This window comes from Ictidomys tridecemlineatus, chromosome 3, assembly GCF_052094955.1.
Source record: "Ictidomys tridecemlineatus isolate mIctTri1 chromosome 3, mIctTri1.hap1, whole genome shotgun sequence".
Classification (NCBI taxonomy): Eukaryota; Metazoa; Chordata; class Mammalia; order Rodentia; family Sciuridae; genus Ictidomys; species Ictidomys tridecemlineatus.
Genome location: NC_135479.1, coordinates 51,056,256 through 51,083,833, shown reverse-complemented (window position 1 = coordinate 51,083,833; position 27,578 = coordinate 51,056,256). Strand labels below are relative to the sequence as shown.

At 46.8% G+C, this 27,578-nt stretch overlaps 1 pseudogene; it reads right to left on the bottom strand.

The window, feature by feature from the left end:
• Positions 1-11,640: 11,640 nt before the first annotated feature.
• On the bottom strand, positions 11,641-12,844 carry LOC101978704 (ATP synthase peripheral stalk subunit b, mitochondrial pseudogene; annotated as a pseudogene).
• Positions 12,845-27,578: the final 14,734 nt, after the last annotated feature.

Here is a 27,578-nt window from a genome sequence, read left to right as displayed (position 1 = left end):
GAGCCCTTCCCAAGCCTGCGACAATTTCTACACCTGATGCAGCTGCCAAGTGAGGCAGGCAGGGTCTCTGAGCCAGGTGCCGCATCTACAGCCCTGGGTGCTGCATCCAGAGCCCTGCCGCCTCCTCCCCGTAAGCCTTCCTTTTATGACTAAAATTAAGTTTTTATCCACTTCCCACACGAGACCATCTATGGAGCTGACTTCTGCAGACACTCCTCTAAGGAAACAGGGAACTCTTTCAAGGCTCTGGGCATCTCCCCTTGCCTTGCCTCTGCATGACACTGCTCCCCTGTCTCTGCCAGGAGCCTCAGCCTCCCTCACCCAGCCCCAACTCTTAATGACAGCCCCTCCTTGGCCAGGCCTGCGCTGTCCTCCAGCACACAGGCTGGGGAGCCTGTGGAGTCACCGCTCTGAGGACTAGAAGGCACGGCTGGGCACTGTGCAGATTCTGGACCTGGGGTGCAGGTGGCAGGGGTTACTTGCAAAAGCTCCCCTTTCTCACCTACCAAGTGTCTCTTCACAGTTTCTAAAGAAACCCAGGTGTTGTAGAAAGCTGTTGTAGATGGCTATGATAAGTAGACCATCAGCTGGCACTTTCATTGGACCAACTCCAAAAATAGCTACAAAAACTAACTTCCTCCTACTTCAACTGTCAGAATCGGTGGCACATAATACCAGCTCTTCTGGTGTATCAGTGGACAGCACAGTCACCCATCTCCAGCAGGCTGCCTCCCAGAGCTTACTTCTTGGCCCACAAGCAAAGGGTGTTCTGTAAAGTGCAGGGCTCTTGATAACTTCCCTGATGCATCTACTTTAGAGATCCTGCTTCTGGAAAAATGTACATATTTGCAGGGAAAAAGTTTGCCTTGAACCTCAAAGAAAATTTTGGACTCGGACTTTTGGGCAATGCTGGGACTGTTTAGACTCTGGGGACTCTGGGAAATTGACTGAATGTGTTTTTCATCGTGAAGTTGGCATGAACTTTTGGGGGCCAGGATAGAATGTTATGGTTTAGATATGAGATGTCCCCCAACAGCTTAAGTATAAGATAATACAAGAATTTTCACAGATGAAATGATCAGATGATGAGAGTTGTGACCTAATCAGTGGATTCTTCTACTAATATGGATTAACTAGGCAGTAACTGTGGGCAGGTAGGATTCCCTGGATGAGGTAGGTCACTGGGGGCATGCCTTTGGGGTTTCTATTTTTTCTCTGGTGAAAGGAGCTCTCTCTGCTTCTGACTGCCATGTCAGAGCTGCTTTCCTCTGCCACACCTTCCGCCATGAGATTCTGCCTCACTGTGGGCCCAGAACAATGTAGTCAGCTGGTCCGAGAAATAACCTCTACAACCATGAACCAAAATAAACTTTTCTTCCCATGTGTTCCTGTCAGATCTTTTAGTGACAGTGACAAAAAAGCTAACAAAAACATAAGATATTATCATTATTTTGTAAATGAAATAATGGTAGTGTTTGTGCACTTTTTTGGGGGGGTGGGTGGGTACCAGGGATTGAACTCAGAGGCACTCCACTACTGAGCCATATCCCTAGTGTAGGGATTCTGTGTTTGGGATTGGGGACTCTGATAAACTTCGTGATTATGGCATGCTTGGTAGCTAGGAAGTTTCTGTGCAAAGGCTCAGAATGCTTGGCTGCTGAGAAACTTCTGTGTAAAGACACAGGATGCCTGGCTGCTGTAGCAATGTCCTTCATGAGGTAGCTCTTATCAGCTTTGACCTTCATCTCAGGCACACAGCTGGGAATACAGGGACTCTCTTGTTAAAAAACCACAATGTTTCACTGAACCTAAATCTGTCCATGTAATAGTACCTTTATACAATGGAGTTTCTTAAAAACTGCACAAAGCTCCTTACATTGCATATTGTAACTGTGAATGTAACTGCAGAATAAGCAACCTTACTGATACTCTAAACAATAATGTAGTTATGGTACTAATGACCTAATGTAACCTATTGGTATAAATAAACGTGGTCACTTGTGTAGGCAGCCACTTTCCGGCCTCTGCACCTTGTCTCTGTGCCTCCCTTATTATTTTTCCTTACATCCTAGATCTATTTTGCATTTTATTTAAAGATAGCATCTCACTGAGTTGCTTAGTGCCTCACTTTCTTTTCTTTCTTTCTTTCTTTCTTTTCTTTTTTTTTTTTTTTTGCTGAGGCTAGCTTTGAACTTGTGATCTTCCTGTCTCAGCTTCCTGAGCTGGGAGGGATTACAGGTGTGCACCACAGTACTGGCATGTTTGTGCATTTTTAAAAGCTACTGTATTTTAGGATACAAATGGATAATGAATAAAAGTTGAATTGAAACAAGATTGGCCATGTAGTGATAATTGTTTAATCTGAGTAATGATTATATGGGAGTTCAGCATATTACTCACCCTACTTTTGCTCATATTTAGAATTTTGTCATGATAATTTAAAATTTGATTACAAATTTTGCTTCTATTTGTGGATTTTTTAAAAGATCAGGCTTTTCTAACCCAGAATAATTTGCAATTTATTCCTTTTCAGTTTTCTTTCTTTTCTTTAAAGAGAGAGAGAGAGGAGAGAGAGAATTTATTAATATTTATTTTTCAGTTTTTCCATGGACACAATGTCTTTATTTTATGTGGTGCTGAGGATCGAACCCAGGGCCCTGCGCATGCCAGGCAAGTGCGTTACCACTTGAGCCACATCCCCAGCCCCCTCAATTTTCTTTTTAAAATAGGTAATACCAATAGGAAATTCAGGTCTATAGGTATCACAATGCTTTTTTTTTTTTTTTTTTGCACGAGGTATTGAATCTAGGGCAGGGGCTCACACATGCTAGGCAAGTACTCTTTTTTTATTTTGAAACAGAGTCTCACTAAGTTGTCTAGGCTGGAGTCAAGTTTGTGATCCTCCTGCCTCAACCTTCTGAGTAGCTGGGATCACAGGTGTGTGCTATCATGCCTGACCCACCACGCTTCCACCCCCCCCCTCCCGCCCCAATACATGAACTATCTGCTTAATACTTTTATGCAAAAGCAGCAACATTGTACCACCTGTAAATGTCATGATGAACTTATAGACACACACCTGGGGAAACTACCTGTTCAAAGACAGAGGCCATAGGGAGGTTGGATATGAATGAGCCTAAGACAACTTTATATGCCCCCAGCAGAGTGGGAGGATGGCTCAAACTAATTTATAGTCAAGTAGGGGTTTTGCTCATATAAATGGATTAGATGATCTGTAAATACTCAACACCCTAGTAGCTGGTAGTGAGAAGGCAGTACAGCTTAAGTGAGCAAAAACCCACCATAGATTCAAATCTCAGTTCAACCAGAGACTAGATGTGATCTTGATACATGTAAGAGTTTACGCATATAATCCCCCATATAACGGACACGGTTGAGTTTTAAATAGCACCTGTGGAGTGTGGGGAAAGTGTTTCCTGAGTAGGTCTTGCTGTTCGATCCTTGTATGTCTTTAAGGAAACCTAGAACCATGACTGACATTTGGCCAATCCCTGGTAATGTGGCCTTTGAGTGTTGTTATGTTAGTGGTTGATCATGATGTTTTATATACCTGGAGAAATGGGCCATGTCATTTCAGTCTGTCAGGATTGCTTTGCACATACATCAGCATTCTTGATGTGTGTCTGGTTTCATCACTGGGACCCTAAGTTTCAGTGGCTGTGACTGTCATGTAGCATGATGTCTCTTGTGACTGGCTCTCAATAAAAGCCTCAGGCCCAAAAGCTTGAACAGTTTTCTCTGTGTGTGCAGAGACATTCTGCACATGTCCACATACTTTACTGCTAAAGAGAAAGCATGTCCTGTGTGGCCCGAGATGGGGAAATGGTCAAAAGCCTGTGCCCGACGTCTCTGGATTCCTCCTGATACATATCTTTTCCTGATGCTCTTGGTTTATATACTTCTGTTCTAATAAATATTATCCATAAGTATAAAAAAACCCACATATCCTTGAGAAGATGATGTAGGAAGCACCTGCTGAGAAGTGGGAGGACAATGGCTTGGACCTTGTCACAGTGATGTGACTAGAGCTCACCTAGTCACTCTGGAAGTTTCCAGGGCAGAGTCTGAAGTTGCCAAAAGCAAAAACAACAATAACTAGAATTAGATTTGGCAGTAAGGCAAACAGCAGGTGAGTCAATTATGTCATCTACAGCAGCAATAATGAAACATGAGTGGTGGGGGCAGAAGTTTTATAACTGAATTAGATCTAAAAGATAGTCAAATATGGTTCATTAAGAGAAAAGAAAATTTAATAGGAAGATAGAAGAGAGTTCACAATGTTCAAAATGTGAACAGAGAAAATGCAAAAGAAATATATCAGGTTATGATTATAAGAAAGAAGGAGGAAAAACAAAGTAAAGGATAAAGAATAAAGAATTTCCTATTAGTGGGAGAAGAAAGGAGAGAAAGAAACAAAGACAAAATAAAACAAAACCGTTAACCCTCAAAAGACAAGGCAAGAAAAAATAACATTAAGAAATGCTGAAAGTGAGAAAAAAGAAATATGTATATGTATATGTATATATGTCCATAAACCAACCAGCCCAGCAAGGATGCGCGCACACGTGCACGCACGCGCGCGCACACACACACACACACACACACACACACACACACACACACATACACACACGAATATTCTTAATGAAAAATGAAGGAATGGTCTCCACTGAAGTGGTCAAAATTATCAACAAGAATGAATGGTCACCACATCCTCACCAGCAATTATTGTTGCTTGTATTCTTGATGATTGCCATTCTGACTGGGGTGAGATGGAATCTTAGAGTAAAAAAAAAAAGAAATCTTAGAGTAGTTTTGATTTGCATTTCTCTAGTTGCTAGAAATTATGAACACTTTTTTCACATATTTATTGATTGATTGTATTTCTTCCTCTGTTCAGTTCCTTAGCCCATTTAATTTTTGGGTTGTTTTCTTGGTGTCAAGTTTTTTGAGTTCTCTATGGCAACAATAAATGTTGGTGAGGATGTGGGGAAAAAAGTACACTCATACATTGCTGATGAGACTGCAAATTGGTGCAACCACAGTGGTTGGAGATTCCTCAGAAAACTCAGAATGGAACCATCATTTGACCCAGCTATCCCACTCCTCAGTCTATATCCAAAGGACTTATAATCAGCATACTACAGTGACACAGCCACGTCAACGTTTATAGCAGCTCAATTCACAAAAGCTAAATTATGGAACCAACCTAGTGTCCTTCAATAGCTGAATGGATAAAGAAAATGTGGTATATATAGTGAATGAAATATTACTCAGCTTTAAAGAGAAGTGAAATTATGGCATTTACCAGTAAATGGATAAAGTTGGAGAATATCATGATAAGTGAAATAAGCCAATCCCAAAGAGCCAAGGGCTGAATGTTTTCTCTGATATGTGGATGATAATTCACAATAAGTGGGGGAACACTAGGGAAGAATAGTTACCTTAGATTAGGTAGAGGGGAATGAAGGGAGGAGAGGGGATGGGATATGGGAATAGGAAGGATAGTAGAATGAAACAGACATTATTACCGTGTGTGTGTGTGTGTGTGTGTGTGTGTGTGTGTGTGTGAGAGAGAGAGAGAGAGAGAGAGAGAGAGAGAGAGAGATTTATGTAATTCTACAATATGTATAATCAGAAAAATGAGAAATTATACCCCATTTATGTATGATATATCATAGTGCATAAATGAATTCTACTCTCATGGATAACTCATTAAAACAAATTAAAAATTAAACAAACAAACAAAAAGAATGGATGGTCATACCCCAAGGGCCTGGCAGCTGCCAATCTCTGCTGGGAGTCTGGGTCTGGGTCTCAGGAGCTTCCCAAGAATTCTGTTTACAGGGCCTTTGTTGGTGGGGGTGGCCCTCCACACGCTATGCTGCCCTCAAACACAGCCTTCCTGGGATGAGTCCCTGAGTGTATTCACACCCACCTGTTCAGATTCCCAACCCACTTCCACTGGTCACATAATCTGCCAGACTCAAAAGGAAAGCGAGTTGGGCTCCCCTCTGTATCCCTTGCTTGAATTGCCCTGGATACAATCTCCTCTGTGCCTGTTTCACTCACATTCTGCTGGGTACACCCTGGGCCATATGTTAGGCACTTTCCAGGACAGTGTTTGCTATGGTCTCCCAGTTCCACAGCACCAAGCATCGGTGTGGCCTCCTTGAAATGGTTCTCACCTCAGTTGTCTATGGCCAGTTGAGAAACAGTGCACCTTTCAAACACCAGATGGCTGTCTGTGCAGGCTCTGGATCAGCTAAGTTTGGGCTGCCTTTCTGATCTATAAGACTTTCTGTGCCAAATTTGTCCATTGCATTTCTATCTGTGTTCTCCCTCCCCTCTGTGGTGAACCAGCATGGCTGCTGCAACTAGCCTGGTTCCAACATACTCTTTCTTCTTTGTTCAGTGCACCCTAATTTCTGAGTCTCTAAGACACTCTGACTGTTCAATGTTGAATTTTATTGAAATCCCGTATTTCCCACAGCTTGAATTCTGAGTCACAGAGCAACTGGAAATGTGGCTTCCACTACTCTGCCATCTTGAATGTCACCACACTGGGCGTTTGCATGGAGAATGTCTTCCCTAGGGGAATAATTGTTTTCTATTCAGTTCCTTAATTAAGAAGTAGACAGCTCATACTGTGAGCACTTTGCAGATACTGACTGATCAACCCAGGCCCTTGAGAGGCAGGCAGGTTATTTTTCTCCTTTGCTCAGAAAGGAGATTAGGGAACTTGCCCAGGCTGCAATAGGAAGAACCAGTTCATCTAGAGAGCCCCACACTGTCGAGAAAATTCTACAAAGGGAGGGTTTTGTGTTTCACAACTAAACACTCAGGGTCACTCCAGGTGAACTGGCCTGCGCGAAATAATCACACAGAGACAGAGAAATACCTTTTTCTTTGGGTCTTGTGATGGCTCCTCTGACCTCAGGAGTCCGTGGAAAGAGAGAGAAGAGCATGTGCTGAGCCCTTTTATTGGGAGGAAGCCATTCAAATGAGGCAAGGGGTAGGATTACAAGGGAACAGGAGAGTGTAGCTCAACCTCTCTGGGTGCTGCCTACTCCTAGGGCCACTCCTGGGACCACAGCTGAGTGAAGGAAAAGCCTGAGTTACGAGTCATGGCACTACCATGCTAGACTACAGTGATCTTTCAGATCCCCGTGGTGCATTTGGAGTGACTCCCCACAGGAAGGGATAAGAGAACGTCAATATAGAGGACTGATCCATTCCAAAGGTGCCTTAGAGAAGGGGTAGGGTATATGGGCTGGAGGCTGGGGAAGGGGTCAGTCAGTAGGGGTTCTTGCTGAGCATCTGTGTGCTGGACACATGTGCTAGCAGTTATGTCTGTGAGGTACCCAGAGCACCAGCATCCAGGTGTGGAAGACAATGGTAAAACAAGATCTTATTCTGGAGAGCAGCTGGCTCATCAGAATGGTTGCCAAAGCATCTCTGAGAAGGTGACCTTGAGCTGAGAGAGATGGAAAGTAGGACCCACCCTCTTTGACTTCCTGCAGGCATTCTGAGCCACTGCTTGTATCAGCAAGCCATGAAGTCTAGCTCTTCTGCTGAGACATCCTGGTTCCACAGGTGGAGGGCAACGGACTTGAGGGATAGCCCCAGACTCCAAGAGCCAGATTGTGGACAGCAGGCTAAAGGATCTTCCAGGATGCTGGAGCCTGCAGTAGAAAACCTCCTGTGCCAGCAGCCTCTACCTAAAGGCTCCAGCTAGCACCTGCCTTCCTGATGCTGGTCAGGACACAGGGTTCCAGTGCACAACGACTTGGGTGAAAGTCGGAGATTGTATTGAGTCCAGGCAGAGTGACTCTGGGATGGCTGAACTGATTTGCCATGGGTGATAAGGCCCTGTCCAAATAACAGAACTGAGCAACAGTGCTCCTCGCACCCTCCACAGAGAGCTCAGGACACCAGGGAGGGCATGGGAAACTAAAAAGAGAGTGTTTCGGGAAACTGGTCCTGGTACCAGGTTCTTCTACAGAAAGCCCTCTGGCGAGGCTCTGTGAGTGAGCCAGTGTCTTCCACACATGTGTGGGATTCCCAGAAGCCTGATGGACTTTGTTTATATAAGCTCTATAGGCAGAACCCCAGGAGTGGCTGATATTCTCTGGGAAGGTCTCTGTGCATGTGCCCCACAGATTCCCTTGTCAGGGATGATGTCCTGGGCTTCCCTTCCATTGGTGAAAGACCTAGGTCCCCACACCCAGTTCCTGACATAATCCTGGATGCCCTTCCTCCCCTGGAATTCAGCCTCCCTGTGCCATGGCCACATCAAGGAGCCTGTGGTCCAAGCTTCATGCCCAAACTTCACTGTCCAATAGTAAGTTCATGTCCATTCTCCAGGCCTCATGCTCTGCACCAACAAAGACCCCAAGCACAGCCATGACCAGGCTCCAAGCTCCCTGGGCCCTCCTTGTACCCTGAGAATGCCAGCTTGTTCTGCTTCCCTTTCTGACCTACCCACTGGATCTCATGACTGTAACTTCAGTAGCATCCTTCCCTGTCCCCATACTCTGAGGATCTATGGTTATTAGCTAACCCAGTAGTTTGGTGCCTGGTGGGACAGATGGGTCAGAGGTGAGCCCAGAGCCCAACCCTTTCCTGTTCTCCAGTGAGTTGATCTCTCACAGGTCACTTAGCCTCACCTGCAACTGCAGTTGGTGTACAGAAGGGAGGTGATGAAGCCTATTTGGGCACACTAGGATGAAATGAGGTCCCCTTTATAGGAATCACATGGGAAAGTACTCGGAGTGAAATGAGGGCACCTTGTGAGTTCCAAGTCTTGACATAGGATCCCTGCTCTGAAATATATCAGCAAAGCATGGGGGAGAAGCCCAGATGGTAGAGGTTGCCCATCAGAACCCAACTAGCCATAGCTGTGATTCTCAGTTGTCTCCAACCCTCCACCAAGGCCAGACAGCCCCCAAGCTTGGTGCAATCTTCTAGAAGGGCAGTTTGGCAGGAGTAACTAAAATTTTAAGTGGGTGACATTTATTTTTCAGAATTCTACTTTTAGGAATGTATTCAACAGGAATAGAAAGACCTGCATAGGAGATGAGCAAGCTGTGATCACAGAAGATCAGAAGCAGCTTAAAAGTTGCCATCAAGGGGACTGGTTATGCAGGGCCTCCTGAAATGTAAAGGGATTGGCTATATCTATAGGTATCAACATGAAAATATAAAAGTTACTTTAGTTTCTAAACCCAAGGCACATAACTGCCCCTCAGCTCTGATGACTCAAGAAGCATGGGTGGAAGTAAGTGTGTGATGTACATGGAAGGAAGGCTTTGGCGTCAGTCCCTAGTTTTGCCTGGTCCTGCATGAGGAAGGGTGCCAGCCACCCCCTTGAGCAGAGAGACTGGAGGAGAGGATCTGAGCATGGGTTTTCACCTCTTGGACATGTTTCTCCCTCCCCTGATTGTATAAAAACAATGTGATGCATTCCTGCATTTCTTTTGCAAGAGAGGCAGGATGGTGTGTAGAGTCCACCATGCTGTCCCAAGGTGGGTGCAGTCACTCCTGGGGTGACCTCTAGCATCAAGTGCTGGCAGTTCTGGATTATGGCAACTGGACCAGACCTTTTGTCCAGCTCAAGCTAGTATTAAAAGGCACTGAACCCAGGCATGGTGGCACATGCCTGTAATCTCAGTAACGTGGTGAGACCATGTTTCAAAATAAAGGCTGGGGTGTGGCTCAGTGGTAGAGCCCCCCTGGATCCGATCCCCAGCACCGCAATAACACAAAAGGCTTTGAAGCTGCTGCTCCTCTTGCTGTGGTTGCTTTGGCCAATTACTCCTCCATGAGGGGTGGTGGGAGTGAGATGGGGACACAGGGTCTAGGGAAGTCCCTGGGTCTCAACTCACCATCTGCTGTGGAAATGCTTTATTGTCACTGTCTGGCGAGGGGATGGTGACTATGTCTCTAGGCCTTATGGACCCAAGTGGGGCTGTTTGCAGCACAGCATGAAGGTGGATGCAGCAGGGAGCCTGGAACTGGAGTGGGTGCCAGAGCCACCAGACCTGCTGCCATTGCCTGGCTTTGGTTCCAGCTGCATGTGTCCAGCTCATGTGGCCCTGGGGCTTCCAGGCCAGGCTGCACAGGATAGGACCTTCCCAGAAGGCAGTGTGCAGTTGAGAAGGTTGTGTTCCCCTGACCCCTGGAGCCAAGTTCTCTTGTCTAAAGCAGGATCAGTGCCAGATACTCCTTGTCGGGCTCTGGTATTCACCCCTGAGACTAAGCTCCCTGAAGAAACCCTGCCACAGTGTCGGCCTCAGTGCCCTAGAGAGGCCTGAGCTGATCCTAGATGAGGTTATGATGCCACTGCTGTCCTCATAAGCTGTGGACCCTCCCTATGTGGCCACCTGCTTCCAATAAATGAGCCCAAAACACTCTCCATGGCCTGCTGATCCCTGCACTGAGCTAGGTGCTGGGCACAGGTTTCAGGGACCTTAAGACCCTGGGCCACTTCAGACCCAGAGTAGAGGGCGTTGCCTGAGCTTTGTTCATGAGAGGGCATTGCTCCCAGAGAGCCCTTCCCATTTCCTGCTCCCCAGCCGTCTCTCATCTAGTAGGCCTGCAGTCCTGCTGCTAATAGTAAGCACCATGATGGTGGCCTGTTGGGTCCACATTCCCCCCATGCAGCCAGTGCCTGGCACTCCACACACAAAAGAAGTGACAGCTGCCCATCCCACATGGTCCCTTGGTCTCTAGGATTCAGGCCACAGTGACCTGGAGTGTAGGAGGCCATTGTGCTGTGTGACCAGAATTTTCCTTCCCTGATTTGTTGAGGCTTTGTTGGTTACTTCCCATGATCTGATCACATCAAAGTGGCCCTAGACGGCTGCCCCCATAGCAAAATGTGTCTTCATGTAGATGTGCCTTCCTACAGCCCCAGGGGTCAAATTACCTTACCTGTCCTTGTAAACCTGCCCCCCTTGACCTTTTTTGGATGGAAATTTCTAAAGAATGAGAGTCTCTCCAATAAAGGTCCACTTCTGAGCTTGCTCGCTCTCTCTCGCCAGCCTCTTATGACACTACTCACGCTCCCATTTGGGGAGCTTGAGGCCGAGGGCAGAGGAGCCGTCCTGGGGCTTGAATTAAAGGTAAATTGTGTGTCTGTGTTTTATTTGGTACCTTAGGAAATTCACTGGAATGACCGTTAGTTTGGCTGCCCACACTGGTTTGGGGGCAGCCTGGGAGCACTCCAGAGAGACTTCATTCAGGAGCAGCACTGAGACAAGGTGTGATGGTTTATTTATTTATTTTTCTTGTTTTAATCACTACTTTATTGCACAATGATGGGATTAATTATGAATTTAAATTGTAGCTTGGTAATCGATCACCGGGCCATATGTTTTAATAAAAGCCAAGTGCTTTTTCAAAAGTGATCAGATAACAACTCAAAATGCAGAGATATGATGAGAACTATCTGGCCAACAGATTTAGCTTTCTCACTAAAAGAAACTTGAACTTTTCTGTGTTAGGAAAGGTAAACTGTAATTTCAGTAGACAGCAATCTAGAAAGACTTTGTCACACCAACTAGTTTCCATTTACTCAGCAACAGTTTATAGCTGTCTTAGTTGGGACAGATACATTTATGTAACTGGTTGTGCGTGAGCCCTCTTTGCAAGCGGCTTGAGACCTGCAATGCACTTGGCAATCATCTCCTTTTTCTGTTGTGCAGAGATGCTCTGCACCACGTGCTTCTCCACCAGTTTCTCATGTGCTCTTGTCCCTTTTGATGCATCCCATTCTGCACAGAGGTACAGATTGTTGGGAGTCTCCCTGAGAACTCCCCCTCCCTGGGCCTTTCAAATATGGCGGTGGGCAAATTGCCAGTGGGTGGCTAGAACTCCCCCGGCCTTTCAGATAAGGGGCCCCTATTGCAACATGGCGAGCAGGGCAAGTTGCCAGTGGGCGGATAACAAGTTGTTTTGAAAACCTTCTCATTGGCCCTCCCGTCTTCCGGGCTCTTGAACAGTTGGTGCCCCCCATGAATCTTATGCAGGGAGGATGTGCGGGCACCATAGGTGATGACCTGACCTTTACTATGATTGTTCCTGGGAGCTTCCTGGTTTAAGATAACTAACTCTCACTTTCTATATAAGCTAGAACCATCTTGCAGTAAAGTGCTTCATCTTTGTCACTGCTATCTGTGTGTGTGCATTTTAATCTCCGACGACGAACCTTGGCTTTTCACAGATAATCCGGGTGACTCTTTGCTTCCTTGTATACTTCATGTAGCCATTCCTGGTAAGCAACTTCCAAGGCCGTAGCAATGTTATTTATCTGGACATCAAAAAAATTGTGGCACTTCTGAACCAACCACCTTCTGTGACTTTTCCAACTAAATCATATCCTGGATTTGTTTGATGGAAGCCTGCTTCACCTCTTCTAGTTGGACAATTATTTTGCTCATTGAGATTATCAATAAATTCTCTAATAGAGGAACCATATATTTTTTTTTTACATACAAAAGTAACCCTACAATTGATATGGTAGAGAAGGGCTCTGGGATAACTACATAGACTTCTTTGAATAGAAACAAGATAAATCTAGTTCCACGCATGGAAGGTGCTGTTAAACCAGTTTTAGGATAAAGAAATCAGAAGAATTCCTCAGGGATCAGCCCAAGAACAAACCTTTTCTCCATATTCAGGAAGAGGTGGTAGAGGGGCAAGATGTGGCTGCCCTGTGTGAAAGATCCCAATGGCTGCAATGACCCTGGTCCTAGGAAAGCTGCATTCCTGAGCTAGGGGATCACTCTGATGGCAGAGAAAGTACCACCTGCGAGAGCATGGTCAGCAAATATCTATGCAGCAGGCTTAGTGTCCCTGTGACCCTGAATAGAGACTCTGTCTGCTCCGGTTTATTTGTTTTTAATAGGACCTTGTACTGTGGTAAAATGCATGTCCCATCTAATTGACTATCTTGACCTCTCTTGAGCGTATGATTAGTGGAATAAAACAGCCCAACCTCAGGACCTCCTCATCTTCCCAGGCTGAAGCTCCATCCCATGAACACTAACCCCTCCCTGACCCTAGCCCTAGTACTCACCACCCACTGCCTGTCCCCATGGCTCCTAGGGACCTCAGAGGCATGGAATCCCTGGCTGGTCTCACTTGGTGTAGTTTCTTCGTGGTTCTTCCATGTTATGGTATGGGTCAGAATTTCCTCCCTTTTCACATGTATTTTCATATACATGTACACATTTATAACTGATCTGCTTGCTGACTGAAGCTTTATATACACTGTCCTTCTTTGTCCCAAGTGACCATTGTGTCTCCTATTATGATAGCCACCCCTGTTCTCTGTGGGTCACAGCTTACTGGATTTTTTTTTTATTCCTTTGCTTTCAACCTGTTTGTGTCTCTAGATCTAAAGTGAGTCTTGGGTTGGAGATGTGGCTCAGTGGTAGAGCACTTTCCCAGCACCCACTGGCCCTGGGTTTGAGCCCAGCACAGAAAATAAATAAAAATAAATACATAAAAATAAAGGGAGCCTCTTGCAGAGAATCATATAATTGCATCATGGGGGGATATATTTTCTCCATTCTGCCAATCTTTGTGTTTGGATTGGAGAGTTTAATTCATTTACATTTAAACTAATTACTGATAAAGAGGGATTTATTTGTGTCATTTTGCTATTTGTTTTCTATAAGGCTTCTAACTTTATTTCCCCCATTTCCTGCACTCATGACTTCTTTGAATTTAGTTGATTTTTTGCAGTGATATTCACCTCCTTTTGAATATAGTCCTTTTCCCCTCTTTGTGATTACCCTGGGGATTGCATTTAATATCCTGAAGTTATAACACTTTAAATTGAATTTGTACCAGCTCAACTTCAATAGCATACAAAAACTCTGCTCCTTCAGAGCTCTGTCTTTATCTTCTTTCAGTTATTATTACAGAATTTCGTCTCTGCACATTGTGTGTCCAAAGACACCATTAATTTTTTAATTTGTTAATCTCTTAAATCATGAAGAAAACAAAATGTGGATTTACAAACCAAGGCTACAGTAATAGTAACTTTTGGATTTTTTTTTCCTCAAGTGTGCTAGTTTTTAAAACCATGTGGAGTGACACACTGTTACAATAATACCACATCGCAACTGCCCATGTATTTACCCCTCCTGAGGTCTTTATTTCTTCAAACAGCTTGGGTTGCTGTCTAGAGCCTTCCATTTGACCTGAAGTACTCCCCTGAAACATGCTCCCCTGAGCATGTCTTCTAGGCAGATCTAATAGTAACAAGATTCCTCAGTTTTGTTTATTGGGAATGTCTTAAATTTGCCCATAATTTTGAAGGGCATTTTTTCAGAATATAGGATTCCTGATTGACAGTATTATTATTATTTTTTCTTTCAGGACTTTGTCTATGTAGAGCTCACTACCTTCTGTCCTCCTGAGGTACTGATAAGAAATCTGCTGAGGACCTTATTGAAGCTCCCTTGTGTGTGATGGGTCACTTCTCTCGTGCTGCTTTTAAGAGTCTCTCTCGTCTGTAGGTTTGTTCTGTGATATCTCAGCAAAGGTCTCTTTGAGTTCATCTTAGAGTTCACTGGGCTGCTTGGATGTTTATATTCATGTCTTCTAGCAGATTTGGGGAGTCTTCAGCCACTTCAAATAATCCCTCTGACCTTCTTTCTCTCTTTTTCCTGAATTCCTACAATACATGTGCTGGTCTGCTTGATGGTGTCCCTTGGGATCTCAAGGCTCTGTTCACTTTTCTCTAACATTTTTTTCTTTCTATCCCTCAGATTCAATCATTCCAATGATCCTATCTTGAGTTTTGCTGACTCTTTCCTGACTGCTGAAATCTGACTTTAATTCTCTCCAGTAAATTTTTAAATTTCAGTTATTTTCAGCTTCAGAATTTCTCTGGTTTCATTTAGGTTTTATATCTCTTAATTGATATTTCCATTTTGTTCATACTTCATTTTCTTAACTTTATCCACATCTTTTTAAATTTCTTCCCACAATTTTGAGACAATTGCTTTGAAGTCTGTGTCAAGCACTGTACCATCTTGTCTTTCTCAGGAAAAGTTTCTTTTGGTTTGTCTTTTTTTTTCTTTAAATGAAAATATTATCTGTTTCTTTTGATACCTTGTGATTTTTTTTGTTGAAAATTGTAAAATTGAGAAGAAGAAGTGGGCCTTAATCTCCATCATGTGGGATGAGGCCCCAACTTCCTTAATAAGACTCTTGTGGTGCAAGAATTAAAATCAAGAATCAATAAATGGGATGGAATCAAACTAAAAAGTTTATTCTCAGCAAAAGAAACTATCTGTGAGGTGAATAGAGAGCCTACATTTTGAGAGCAAATCTTTACCCCTCACATATCAGATACAGCACTAATTTCTAGGGTGTATAAAGAACTCAAAAAGCTAAGCACCAAAAAAAACAAATAACCCAATCAATAAATGGGCCAAGGACCTGACCAGACACTTCTCAGAAGCTGATATACCATGAATCAACAAATATATGAAAAAATGTTCATCACCTCTGGCAATTAGAGAAATGCAAATCAAAACCACTCCTCTAAGATTTCATCTCACTCCAGTCAGAATGGCAGCTATTATAAAGACAAACAACAATAAGTGTTGGCAAGGATGTGGGAGAAGAGGTACCCTCATATGTTGTTGGTTGGACTGCAAATTGATGCAGCCAATATGGAAAGCAGTATGGAGATTTCTTGGAAAATTGGGAATGGAACCACCATTTGACCCAGCTATCCTTCTCCTCAGTCTATACCCAAAGGACTTAAAAACAGCATACTACAGGGACACAGCCACATCAATGTTTATAGCAGCACAATTCACAATAGCTAAACTGTGGAACCAACCTAGATGCCCTTCAATAGATGAATAGATAAAAAAAATGTGGAGTATATACACAATGGAATATTACTCAGCAATAAAAGAGAATAAAATCATGACATTTGCAGGTAAATAGATGAATTTGGAGAAGATATTGCCAAGTGAAGTTAGCCAATCCCCCAAAAAACAAATGCCAAATGTTTTCTTTGATATAAGGAAGTGGATTCATAGTGGGACAGGGAGAGGAAACATGGGAGGAATCGACGAACTCTAGATAGGGCAGAGGGGTTGGAGGGAAGGAAGGGGGTTATTAATGATGGTGGAATGTGGTGATCATTACTATCCAAAGTACATGTATGAAGACATGAATTGGTGTGAATATACTGTGTATATAACCAGAGATATGAAAAATTGTGCCCGATATATGTAATAAGAATAGTAATGCATTCTGCTGTCTCATATAAATAAAAAAAAAGAAAATTGTAAAATTGAATTAATACCATAGTAATTCTGAAAATCATATCTCCCCCCTTCCCTAGGGTTTGTCTGTTTTCATTTTTCTGTTGTTATTGTTGTAGGCTATCCCTGTGATAAGAAGAAGCCTCAGGTATAAATTTAAGATCTTGTCAGGTCGATTTTAGGTTATAAGTGGTTACACCTTGGGTATAAATGGTGACTTTCTAAGTTCCCTTGTTTATGTGGTTGCTTTTGAAGGTCCTAGAATTTAAGTGGCACAGGGGCAAAACAGAAAAATGATATAGAGAGGGAAAGAAAGGCCCTAGGTGTTTCTTGAACTAAGAGTGTTGTCTTGCAACAGTCAGAGAGGGATAAAGCAGTGGTTGCTCACCTTTGCTTGCCCCTCAAAGATCCAAAGCAGCCATTATCAAATCAGAATACATATACTTTCATGTATTTGTTGATTGATTATAATTATAGAGAAAATGGTCCTTCTTGCCCACCCTGGCCCCCATTAGCTGTATGCAAGATATGCATGATTGTCTGCTCCAGAGGTGGGAGTTAGGGATGGATAGCTGCTCCCATGCTAGAAGCTGAAATTGACCAAAATTGACATAATAAACCTTCTTCAGAAAACTGGAATTCCAAAATAGTTACATCAGACAGATATTACCACTGTGAATGTTATTCAGTGAAGGGTCAAACTTCTGGTGCTTTCTATTTTCCATCTTCTTGGAACACGGTTTTAAAGTTGAAAGGATGACTAGAACTTAGGTGTATGGAAAAGAGAGGGGAAGAAACTCCAGGTAAGGGGAACCACTGCATCTTGGAGGTGGCCACAAACATGAGCATGAGAGAAAACTGTATCTAAATGCCTTATATGGAGCAAATTATCCAGTTCTGATAACAGCCCCGTGAAGTGGTGGTTCTTGCTGTGTACCAGAGACTCATAATTGGGTTGATGATGATGGTGGTAGCTCTGATTCTTTTATGGTGAAAGTGTGGAGGTAGTGATGGTGTTAATTATGGTGACAATGGTAGTGATGGTGGTGATGGTGTTAGTGTTATGGTTCTAATTGTGATGACCATTCATTAAGGAGATGATGATGATGACGATGATGGTGCTAATGATGGCAATGGTGATGGGGGCAGTAATGGTGGTATGATATTAATGGTGGTGGTGATAGTGGAGATGATGGGGATGGTGGAGACAGAGCAACAGGGGTTATTTGCTAACAGCAGTGGTGGTGAAGGCGGTGAAGGAGTGTATCGTGGTTTCAGCTGCAGTTGGCATGAGCTAATGCTAGGTGATGGTTAAAGCTCAATCTTCAGGATCCTTAACACTTGGACTTGAATCCCAGCTCCAACTCTTATTCTCAGTGTGCTCATTACCATGGTAGTCATCTCAGTCTACCTCACTCAGTTTGGTGGGGTCATGGGTGACTGGAGAGTAAATGGAATAAGTCTCACAATGAGTCTAGCTCAGGAATGGCATGGATGCCTTCCCCAAAAATCATGGGTTTATAAACACCAGCCCAGACACACAGCCCTATGGGCTCTAATGTCTCTAGAGTTCCATTTATTTCTGGCTCTGTTCAGCTTTAGTGACCTTACGATGACCCATCCATTTGCCCCCTAAATACACTTTGTGGGGCTTGGGGTGAACTCAGAGGTAAAGCACTAGCCTAGAATGTGCAAAACCCTGGGCTCAATCCCCAGCACTGAAATAAACAGGTAAATAAACTCTCTTCTGCCCAGCATAGGGGTATCTATCTGGCACTCTGATCCTCTTCTTCTGTGTGGCTTCTGGGGACACACTGCAGTTTGCCACAGGCTCTTACACTCTGGCCCCAAAGGCTGTGAGGGTCAGACAGTTTCCACCCACTTTGCTCACCTTTACCCACTCTTTCCAAAGGCTCTTCATGCCCCTCCATGCCTTGCAGATATGACCTCTTAGATGCTGCTCTCGCCCAAAGATTGTCCTTCCCAAACCTGTGTCCTCAGGCCACATGGAGACAGGAAAGCCCACACAAGCCAGACATCCCTGTGCATCCCTCTCTATATATCTAATTGATCTCAAAGTTCTTCCCACCCAGAATCCCACCTCTACACTGTTGCTGCGGTGTCTGCCACAGAGCAGCTCTTATCTGCCAGGGTGACCCTCCTGCTTTTGTCTCTGGGCTACCACCCACTTATCCACTGCAGACACATGCCCTAAGCCTCACTGGCTCAGAGCATCCCCATGCCCCATTCCAGTGCATAGAGTCAAACCCCATTGTTCTGTGTACTTTGATTTCATCAATTTTTGGTCAGGATGAGGAGATGGAAACCCAAATCCAGTGTGCCTGGTTTTAACACAACTCTGCCACTTACTTGCTATGTGAACTAGGGTTAATTAGTTAACTTCTCTGTCAGTTGCCTTATGTGTCAAATGGGTCTCAAGACAGCACCTACTTCCTAAGGTTTGGGGGAGTGTGATACACATAGATCCTCCTAAGGTATAACTTCCCTGGTGCTCCCTAGACACGGTCTACAGTTCTAGCATAGTTCACAGCATACTCACCTCCATGTTGTGTCTGTCTGCTGCAGACTGACCCTCTTGATAGGGGTGGGAGGGTTTTCCTGGGCTTCCTACTATCCAGGCTGTGCAGGCCAGCTGCTCTGCTGTGGCCCAGACACAAGGACTAGAGAACTGTGATGAACACAGGCGCTAGACTGGCCCACCTGAGGATCCAGGACTAGCCCTCTCCAGGGGTGGAGGGAGCACCTACAGCATGCTACACCATAGCCAGCCAACTGTATACCAAGCAGCATCAGAGTTTCCATGGCAGTGATGGCCGTGTGCAGCCTTGGCCCCCTGAGTCACTCTGACGTTCCAGTGAGTCTTGGCCTCTCCATAGCTCCAGAGGCAGGACTCCAGGTCAGCAGCCCGCAGGCACGCTCCTTATTTCTCTGGCTCCTGGCTTTCCTCCCAATGCCACTGTGTGAGCACACACCCAGGGACCTTGGACCCTGGCAATGCCATAGGAGACTTAGGACACCTGTGTCTGCCCAGGAAATGTCTGGCAGTGGGCCTATCCACATGACTGGGGGGATCCGTCCTCTCCCTGTGGATGAGGCCTGAGAAGCAGCCACCAGGCGACCAAAGGTCCTGAAGCTACAACTGCACAGCCCACACCACAACTCCTGCCCAAACTGAAGAGTCCCTAAAGTCCCCCACCCAGGCCGTCTGCCTGCCCCTCACAGCCCAGCCCCACCACCTGGAGGTAGGAGGACAGCTCAGAGCCTGGGAACACACTGTGGAGCTAACCCATGTCCCCATCCTGGCCACATACCTGCCTCCTGTGTGCTCGATGCCTGTCTTCTCATCTGCAAATTGGAGGGAACAGCAACCCCTATGAGGCCAGGGAGCCTTGAGAAGCATGGAGTAACGTGTGGAGTGTGGGTGGCTGCAGCCCTGGACATGTGTGCTGTCCTTGCTGTGGTTACTTCCCAGATGCCAAGAGCTGCCCACGTGGGCTCTCCCCGTCTTCTTCACTTCTCCCTCCTCCTGCTCTGGCTCTTCCCTCCTCACCACCTCTCCCTCTCTCTTCCCACTGTCTTTGCTGGACTTGGCCCTACAGCCCCCTCCCAGAGTCCCTCCTCTCTCCCCACCCCATCTTGCCCCTTCCTTCTGCCCTCTTGTTCTCCACTGTCCCTCCCAATCTATGTCCTGGGATCATCCCCCCCCGGATGTTGTCCAGTCACCTTCTACCAAACAGTTGTGATTTTTCTCCTGTTCCAACCCTGTTCCTTCATGTCCCCCTAACCCCTGGTCACTTAACTATACACTGGTATCCCTCTGGTGCCCCAGCCCCACAAGCTGTCATTGGTGGGCTGTTCCAAACCCATCCCTACCCCCGGCCCCACCTGTCCAGCCTTCCATCCCAGTTGCCCTCTCTAAGGCTCCAGCCACGTCCCCTGTGTCCTGCCCTCCATTTTCTCATCCTGATTCTAGGGCACCTCTCACCAGGTCACTGTCCTGCTCTGCTACAGAGGCTCTTCCCCACAGGGAGGGCTCCTCTCTTCCACCCGTAGGAGCCCAGACTCCTGGGTCTCCATGGAAGCTCTGAAGTTCTCTGAGCCCCGAGACCCACTTCACTCCATCTTTGGACCTTTTTCTGAATGCTTTGTTGTCACCATTGTTTGTGTTTCTCACCACTGAAAACAAAGAATCAACAAGAACAGGAAAACACACAAAAGCTTTCCCCTTAAGGGTTACACTCCTGCAACCACCCACCCAGTAACCATTGTTCTGATTGCATGATGTGCTGTTGACGAGTGTGTCACACTGGGTCCATCTTTCTTCTGTTGATGGACAGACTGGGAATGAACACACACACAAGTCCCTGGGGATGCTGACTTTCATGCTTCCTGGCCGTGTGGCTGGGAAAGCAAGTGCTGGGCCATAGGGAGACTGATGTGGAGTGTGAGAGTCAGCTTTCCATTGCTGTAACATCATGCCTGAGACCTAGGAAGAGGCTTATTGTGTCTGACAGTTCTAAAGGTTTCCATCCAGGCCTGCTTTGGGGCCTATGGTGAGGCAGCACACCATGGAGGAGCACATGGCAGAGCAATCTTCACAACTCATGTCTGGGATACAAGAGAGAAACTGCTGAGGGCCATTGCCAAGTAGGAATGACGCATCGAAATTTTCTTGCCAGCGTACCCCATGTTAAATGGACTTGCCTTGGACATAGCATGTGTCTTTGAGAAAGGTGACCCTGCGCAAGGACCAGGGTGGATCCAGGATTAGGGTGTATCCTGCAGGTTTTAGGAAGTATCCGGGTTTAAGACAATTTGGGTTTAGGGCGTTCCCGGTTTAAGATAATCCAGGTTTAGGGAAGTTGCAGGTTGAAGGTTATTCCTGCTGGGAGTAGGGCTTGCCTGCTGCCTGAATTCCCGCTGAGTTCTCGCTGAGGAGAGAAAGTTTGGGGACTGGAATTGTGCGGGAGAACTTAGATTTCCCCAGAACGTGTTTGTAGAGGTCAGTGTGAGTTCGGGAATAAAGAATTGCTGTTTGAATCTACAAGCTGTGTGGTGCCTCCTGATCTAGTGCCAAGCCAAGACATTGCCAAGAAACAAGGAAAAGGCCAGGGTCCCTTCAAGGATTCACTGAAGTGACCTGAAACCTCCTACTAGACCCCACCTCGTTCCACCACCTCCCAGTAGCACTCTCCAGGAACTAGCCTTTAACAGGAGGCCTGTGGGGCACTCTGTCCTCCAGACAGTCCTGCTGGGATTCACTCCTCATGCTGCATGAGACACACCTACAATTATTCATGTTTCTCTGAAACCCAGATCTGACTAGCACCCTGGCTGCTGAGGCAGGCCCAGAGGCTGCTGGGTTGCCTTGCCTTCATCCTGGGGGGAAAGCATGAGGGTCATCTCTTCAGGGGTCAGTTAGATCAAACTGACAGGACAGAGGCATCTGGGACCTGGCTCAGGCCTCTGACTTCTCCTGCTTCACTTGCCATTCCTAGGGCTGCCCTGGTGGCTCAGGTCCTGCTGTCTCAGCAGAGCTTGCCGTGTGTACTGGAATTGGGGTTATCCCCCCGACTCTGGGCAATGGCATGGCTTCCCTCCCTCAGCCACGTCACCCCTCTCCCCCAGCCAAGGCTACAGGATGACTCCAAGCCTTGGAAACAGCAGAAAAGGGCACAGAGAAGGATTCGTAGCAGATGGGGAGCTGTTGGGGCTGTTTGTGGGGGCACTCATGACCCCATGTATGTTCAACAAATCCACATGGGCCGTCATAGCACTGTAGGTGTTTTTGGAGGGCGTGCAGGGGGGATACCAAAAATATCCATCAAGAAAGATGGCATTCCCGTCATAGAGAGCACCCTGGTCTAGGAGCCCCAGAGAAGGGACCCTCCAGACCCATCCTGGTCAAGACGCTCCCCTTGAGAAGGTATATCACCCTGGACAATGAGGAGGAAGCTCTTGGCCTGGAAGGGCCCCCCAGGATTACCCTCCTGCGACTTCCACCAGGGGACACCTTCTGTCCAAGACTTTGAAGTTTTGAGTAGTGGAATAAGAGTGGGGAGGGTGTGGAGAATGGCCTCGCATCTGTCCAGGGCCTTTGTCAGAGCCACTGACCAGTAGCGAGCATGCCCTGGCTTCCTACTTCATCCGTCTCTACTGGGTGTGAGCACTCGAGGCTACAGCTGCAGAATTGCTGTCATTACCAACATGGCCACTGAACACGTCTTGGCTTTGGTGGCTTTTCATCCCTGTGGCCTTTCCAGCAACGTGAGTCTGCTCCTGGGGCCCGTGAGCATGAGCACGAGCAGAGCTGTGGGAGGCTTTCCCGGGGCTGCCACAGGGAGGGCAGGGGTGCTTCTATCCTGTCCTCCATGAGGCCACTGGAAGCCATGCTCCTGCTGGGCACTGGCCCCATCAGCCAACTGCCATCTTGACACTGGAATTCTGGGGTGGACGCTTGGGTCTTGTCTTATATGTCAGTCTGAGGGTGCTGCTTGTCCGCCACAGGCTGTCCTGTGGACACAGGGATCATTGTCATCGCCATAACCGCTGTCCACCAGCAGAGGGCAGGGTGGCACTAGCTCTGCTCCCAATGATTGTGAGGACCTGGCTCTTCAAAGGCACAGTCACCCCAAATTAACAGACAAAACACGCACACACCACGTGCACATGCACCTACTACATATCACATGACACACACCACCCAACACATACTCAACACACGGTACTACAACTCACACGCCACATGACATACCATCCTATACTACGCTGTACGAAAAACACGACATTCACAGCACTCAATTATCCACACAAGCACAGCACAAACGACAAGCACACTTCACACACACACACTTCACACATACACACTACACTACACACCCACACTGTGAACCCTATTAAGCTTTTTTTGTGGTTCATTATATGGTTATTGTTTGAAAAGCTCTCTGCACATGTGTCCTTGTGTCCTGTGTCACAGATCACGGTTCCTGTGTTGTGTGGGGTAGCCATGGGGCGACTTGGGACCTGGAGGAAGGGTTTGCACTCCCCTAGGGCTCACCCTTCTGGGCCATGCTGAGCCCCTCCTTCCCCAGCCGCCCCTGATAATACACTGAGGGATCAGGGCCCCACTGAGGGATCACATCTGGGCACCCACAGGACAGCCACACCACATAACTCAGCATCCTCATGCCCTCCATGTGGGCTCCCCTCCACCCCTAACCCACTTGGCCTTTCTTTCTGCTGTCCAAGATGCCAGGGCCTTCCTGCTCAAAGACTTTGCCCCTAGTCTTTCACATTTCTCCAGGAGACTGGCTGCTGCCTCCTGGAATGCAGAACTGGGGAGGAGGCTATTAACCACGGAGTGGGCCTCCAGGGTAGGGCTCAGAGGCCTCCTCTCTGAACTTTCCCTCCAGCCCTGACTGTGCCCATTGACCTGCACTGAAGTCCAGGAGCAGCTTGGGGTAGTCTGGGCAGGTGGAGGCTCCATGCTCTTAGGAGGACTTGCTGTAGGGGCCTGGCATAGAGAGGGAAAAGGGAAGAAAGCTGGGGAGTCCCTGAAGGGACTGAGATCCTGGAAGCTGGGATACCATAGGCCCAGGCTGCTCATGGCCACCAGGTATGCAGGGTACATGCACAGTGCCTCAGTGAGGGGCTTAGGGTCAGATGGCTGGGGACTATTGGAAGTCCCAGAAGGGTAGCAGGTACGGGGTATGACGTGGGGCCCAAGAATCTAGAGTCTTTGTAACTGGATTCGGGCATTCTCCAGTGTCAGAAGTGAGAGAAGACAATATAAAATGGAAAAATGAATTAAATCACAATTTAGCCAAAATGGAGGAAGATGCTGATCAGAAGTGAGAGAAGACAATATAAAATGGAAAAATGAATTAAATCACAATTTAGCCAAAATGGAGGAAGATGCTGATCAGAAGTGAGAGAAGACAATATAAAATGGAAAAATGAATTAAATCACAATTTAGCCAAAATGGAGGAAGATGCTGATCTGCCTCCACCTGTCCCAAAGAATCAGTGCCATCTATAGGAACGAAGCTGGGAGATGCAGATTTGTAGACCCTGGGGAACCCTGATAGGTACTGCAGTCAGTTTCCTCCAGCCCTGCATTCCTTCCTGGGCCAGGGCTTTGGCCTGGCCAAAGTTCCATCCTGGGCATGGGGTGGTTGCAGGCAGGGAGCTGGGACACTGACAGGATAAGGTAGGGATAGAGAAAAAAAGAAATTTGGAATTTCTATGAAATTTTCTGATTTTAACTGGCCCCACCACCATCCCCTGTCTTAGCCATTCTGCAGTCTTGAGGGATATGGGGCTCGCTGACATCTGGTCCTTTATTGCTGGGTTGGTGCAAAGATCTCCTCAAGGGCACACAGAGCTTGAGTGAAAAGAGCCAACTTCTGTGCTTTTCTTTACAATTCCATTGCATTCTGTGTCCTTAAACAATGCTTGGTTTTGTATATTTTAAAGCTTCATAAATGAGCCAACTTGCAAAGTTGCCCACTGGCTCCACCTAGTGGAAGACTTGGGAACCCTGCTCCAAAGCCTCCCAGATCTGTGAATAAATTTTTCTGAAGATATTACTGATTGTTCGTCCACCAAGTGGTCTTGCAGGCTTGTCCCATCCTTTGGTGTGATCTGACCCTTCATCAGAGAGGGGAAGTGACATACTTTTAAGAGTCAGTATCAAAAGATCCTTTTTGAGACAAATTTGAGCATCAAAACAGGCTTAGAAAGAGTGATTCCCAGACTAAGCTTTTACTAGGAGTCCTGAAACACCTGTGTGGGGTCTTCCAGGTGAAGCGCCGGGAGGGCTTGCAGTGAAGAAGAAGCCTTGGTCAGCATCTGCCCTCCCAGACTCCAGGTTCCCTGGCTGCAGTCACTATCCTATCAAGTTCCCTGGACCCCTATTCACCTTATGGGGCTCCACTTCTCTCAACGGATCTGGGGGCTATCCACTATGAAGGTCACCAGGGATGCCTGTGAGGACATGGGGCTCACAACGGGTGCTCACACCTACCTCCCCTCTCATTCCCCATCCTCCCCAACCTGTATGTATGGAGAACTTTGCCATCTGAGCCCCCACACTCTCCTCATTCACCCTTGGGCTACCTGCACCTGAGTGTGGTCCCAAAACCCAGACACTTTCTCTAATGATAGAGCTAAGAGCTCCCACATGTCCTCTGCCTCATCCTCCCCCTTCAAAAGTGTAGATCCTGCAGTTCTAGCTGGGAGTCCATTTGTGATGGGGGGCAGGCTCCCAGAGGCCCCAGCTGTAGCATCAGCACAGTGACAGAGTGACCATAGCTACAAACTCACACTCAGGGTGGTTGGTAAAAGATTCCATGTGCAATTAAATTCTTTCTTTATTGTGTTACAAAATGGCACACATTGCTGTGGAAACCTTGGAAGATCAGAACAGGAGAGGAGATCCCAGACCTACATGGAGGAGCACCCGAGACCACAGCATCTGAGCCACGCTGCTGTCTCTTCTGGTCTGTGAGCAGGGAGATGGAAGCTATTAGAAGCAAGGAAGCCTTGCTTTGCACATTTCACTGTTGAAGCTGACCTGCAAGGCACTTGGTAGAAGCCTCCACTCCACCTCCACCAGGGCTGGACATGGCCATTGCCTCCTCTCCATTTTCCAGGGCTGAGTGATGCCATTGTTTGCAGAGGGCCGTGGACATTTACAGTCTGAATTTTCCAAGAGCCAATGCTTCCTTTGCACCTGGGGGAAGGCATATATTTTTATTTACCTTTCACTACAACCACTTCTTCCCTGCAGGGGCATAAGCACCTCTCATGTCAGTGTCATTCCTCAAGCCATGTCTGTCAGATCCTTTTTCTTTTAGTTCTGGTGCCCATCATTCTGTCCCTTTACCTATAAACTGGACCCATCATCTCAGGCCTGATCAGGAGCCCAATCTGCAACCACACTCCCAGCCAAAGACAAAAACTACCCCAGCCCCTAACTGTCCTCTAGAGACTCAGGAGATTCCCAGAAGCTGCCAGAAGGTCACTCCAGAAGAGACCTCGGAATTCACCATGCAGTATGCATGAGTCCACTGAGTGTGTTCACTGGGCTAAATATCCATAGGGCTTGGTGCAGTGGCCACCCCTGCAATTCCAGCTACTGGGAAGGCTGAGGCAGGAGGATCACATGTTTGAGACCAGCCTGGGCAACATTGTGATAACCTGTGTTGAAATTGAAAAGAAAAAATAAAGTGTGGGAGAGTGCCCCTGGGATCCATACGCAGTACCACAAATAAACAAATACACGATGTGCCAAGAGCCAGCAACAGGGTCCAGGATGGTCCCAGACCTGCCTGTGGAGGAAGCGAGTAGACAGCACCACCACGCCAGGCCCTGCCTCCGCACACCTGGTCCTGCTGCCTGTCAGCTGTCAGCTGAGCTTGGCTCAGGTTGTCTAGGACAAGGTCATACTGGTCTTTATCTTGGCATCTACCTTGTCTTGACCTGGCTCAGCTCAGCCCTGGTCTTGGTCTGGACTTTGGTTTTAATCTTGAATGGACCCTTGGCCTTGTGCCTTATCCTGCTCTGTACCCACAGGCTTCTGTATACCTTAACTTCAATCTAGGTATGTCCAAGTCTCTGAATGGGCCTTCCAACTCATGGGGCTCCCTCAGGGACAACTTCATGGTAGACTATGCCTGTCACCTCTCTGGAACAGCCAGGCAGAACAGCCCAATAGGCAACAGGACAGACCTGGCTCCTCTTTGACCTGTTCCTGTCTGCATCCTCCCTTGGGAGGATCTGTTCTTGCTAATGGACAGCATGGTTCAGAGGTCAGATAGGCCACAGTTCTGGTACCTGCTCTGCCCCTCATTGCTTGGGTACTACTGGCAAAGTCACATAAACCCCCCTGAGCATCCTTTGCCATTTAGAAACTGAGGGGAACGCTGCTTCCTTACAGACTTGAGGCAGATGGTCCGTGACATCAGGTGTGTTGAGCATCCTGCCAGACTCAGGGAATAAAAGGTGCTGTCAACAAAGGAAAGCTCTGCTCTCTCCAGTCTCACCAGCAGGATGGACCTGGGAACCCAGCCTGCCTTCACATCCTCAAGTCAGTGCCCACACTGGGTGCCTCCCCTTCTAGCGCCCCACAGCCTCCACTTGCTCTGTGCTCACATTCTCTCCCTCTCTCCCTCTAATTTCCACCCTGGCTCCCCCTGTAACCTCTAGAACATCCAAAAGGAGGTTCAGTCCCAC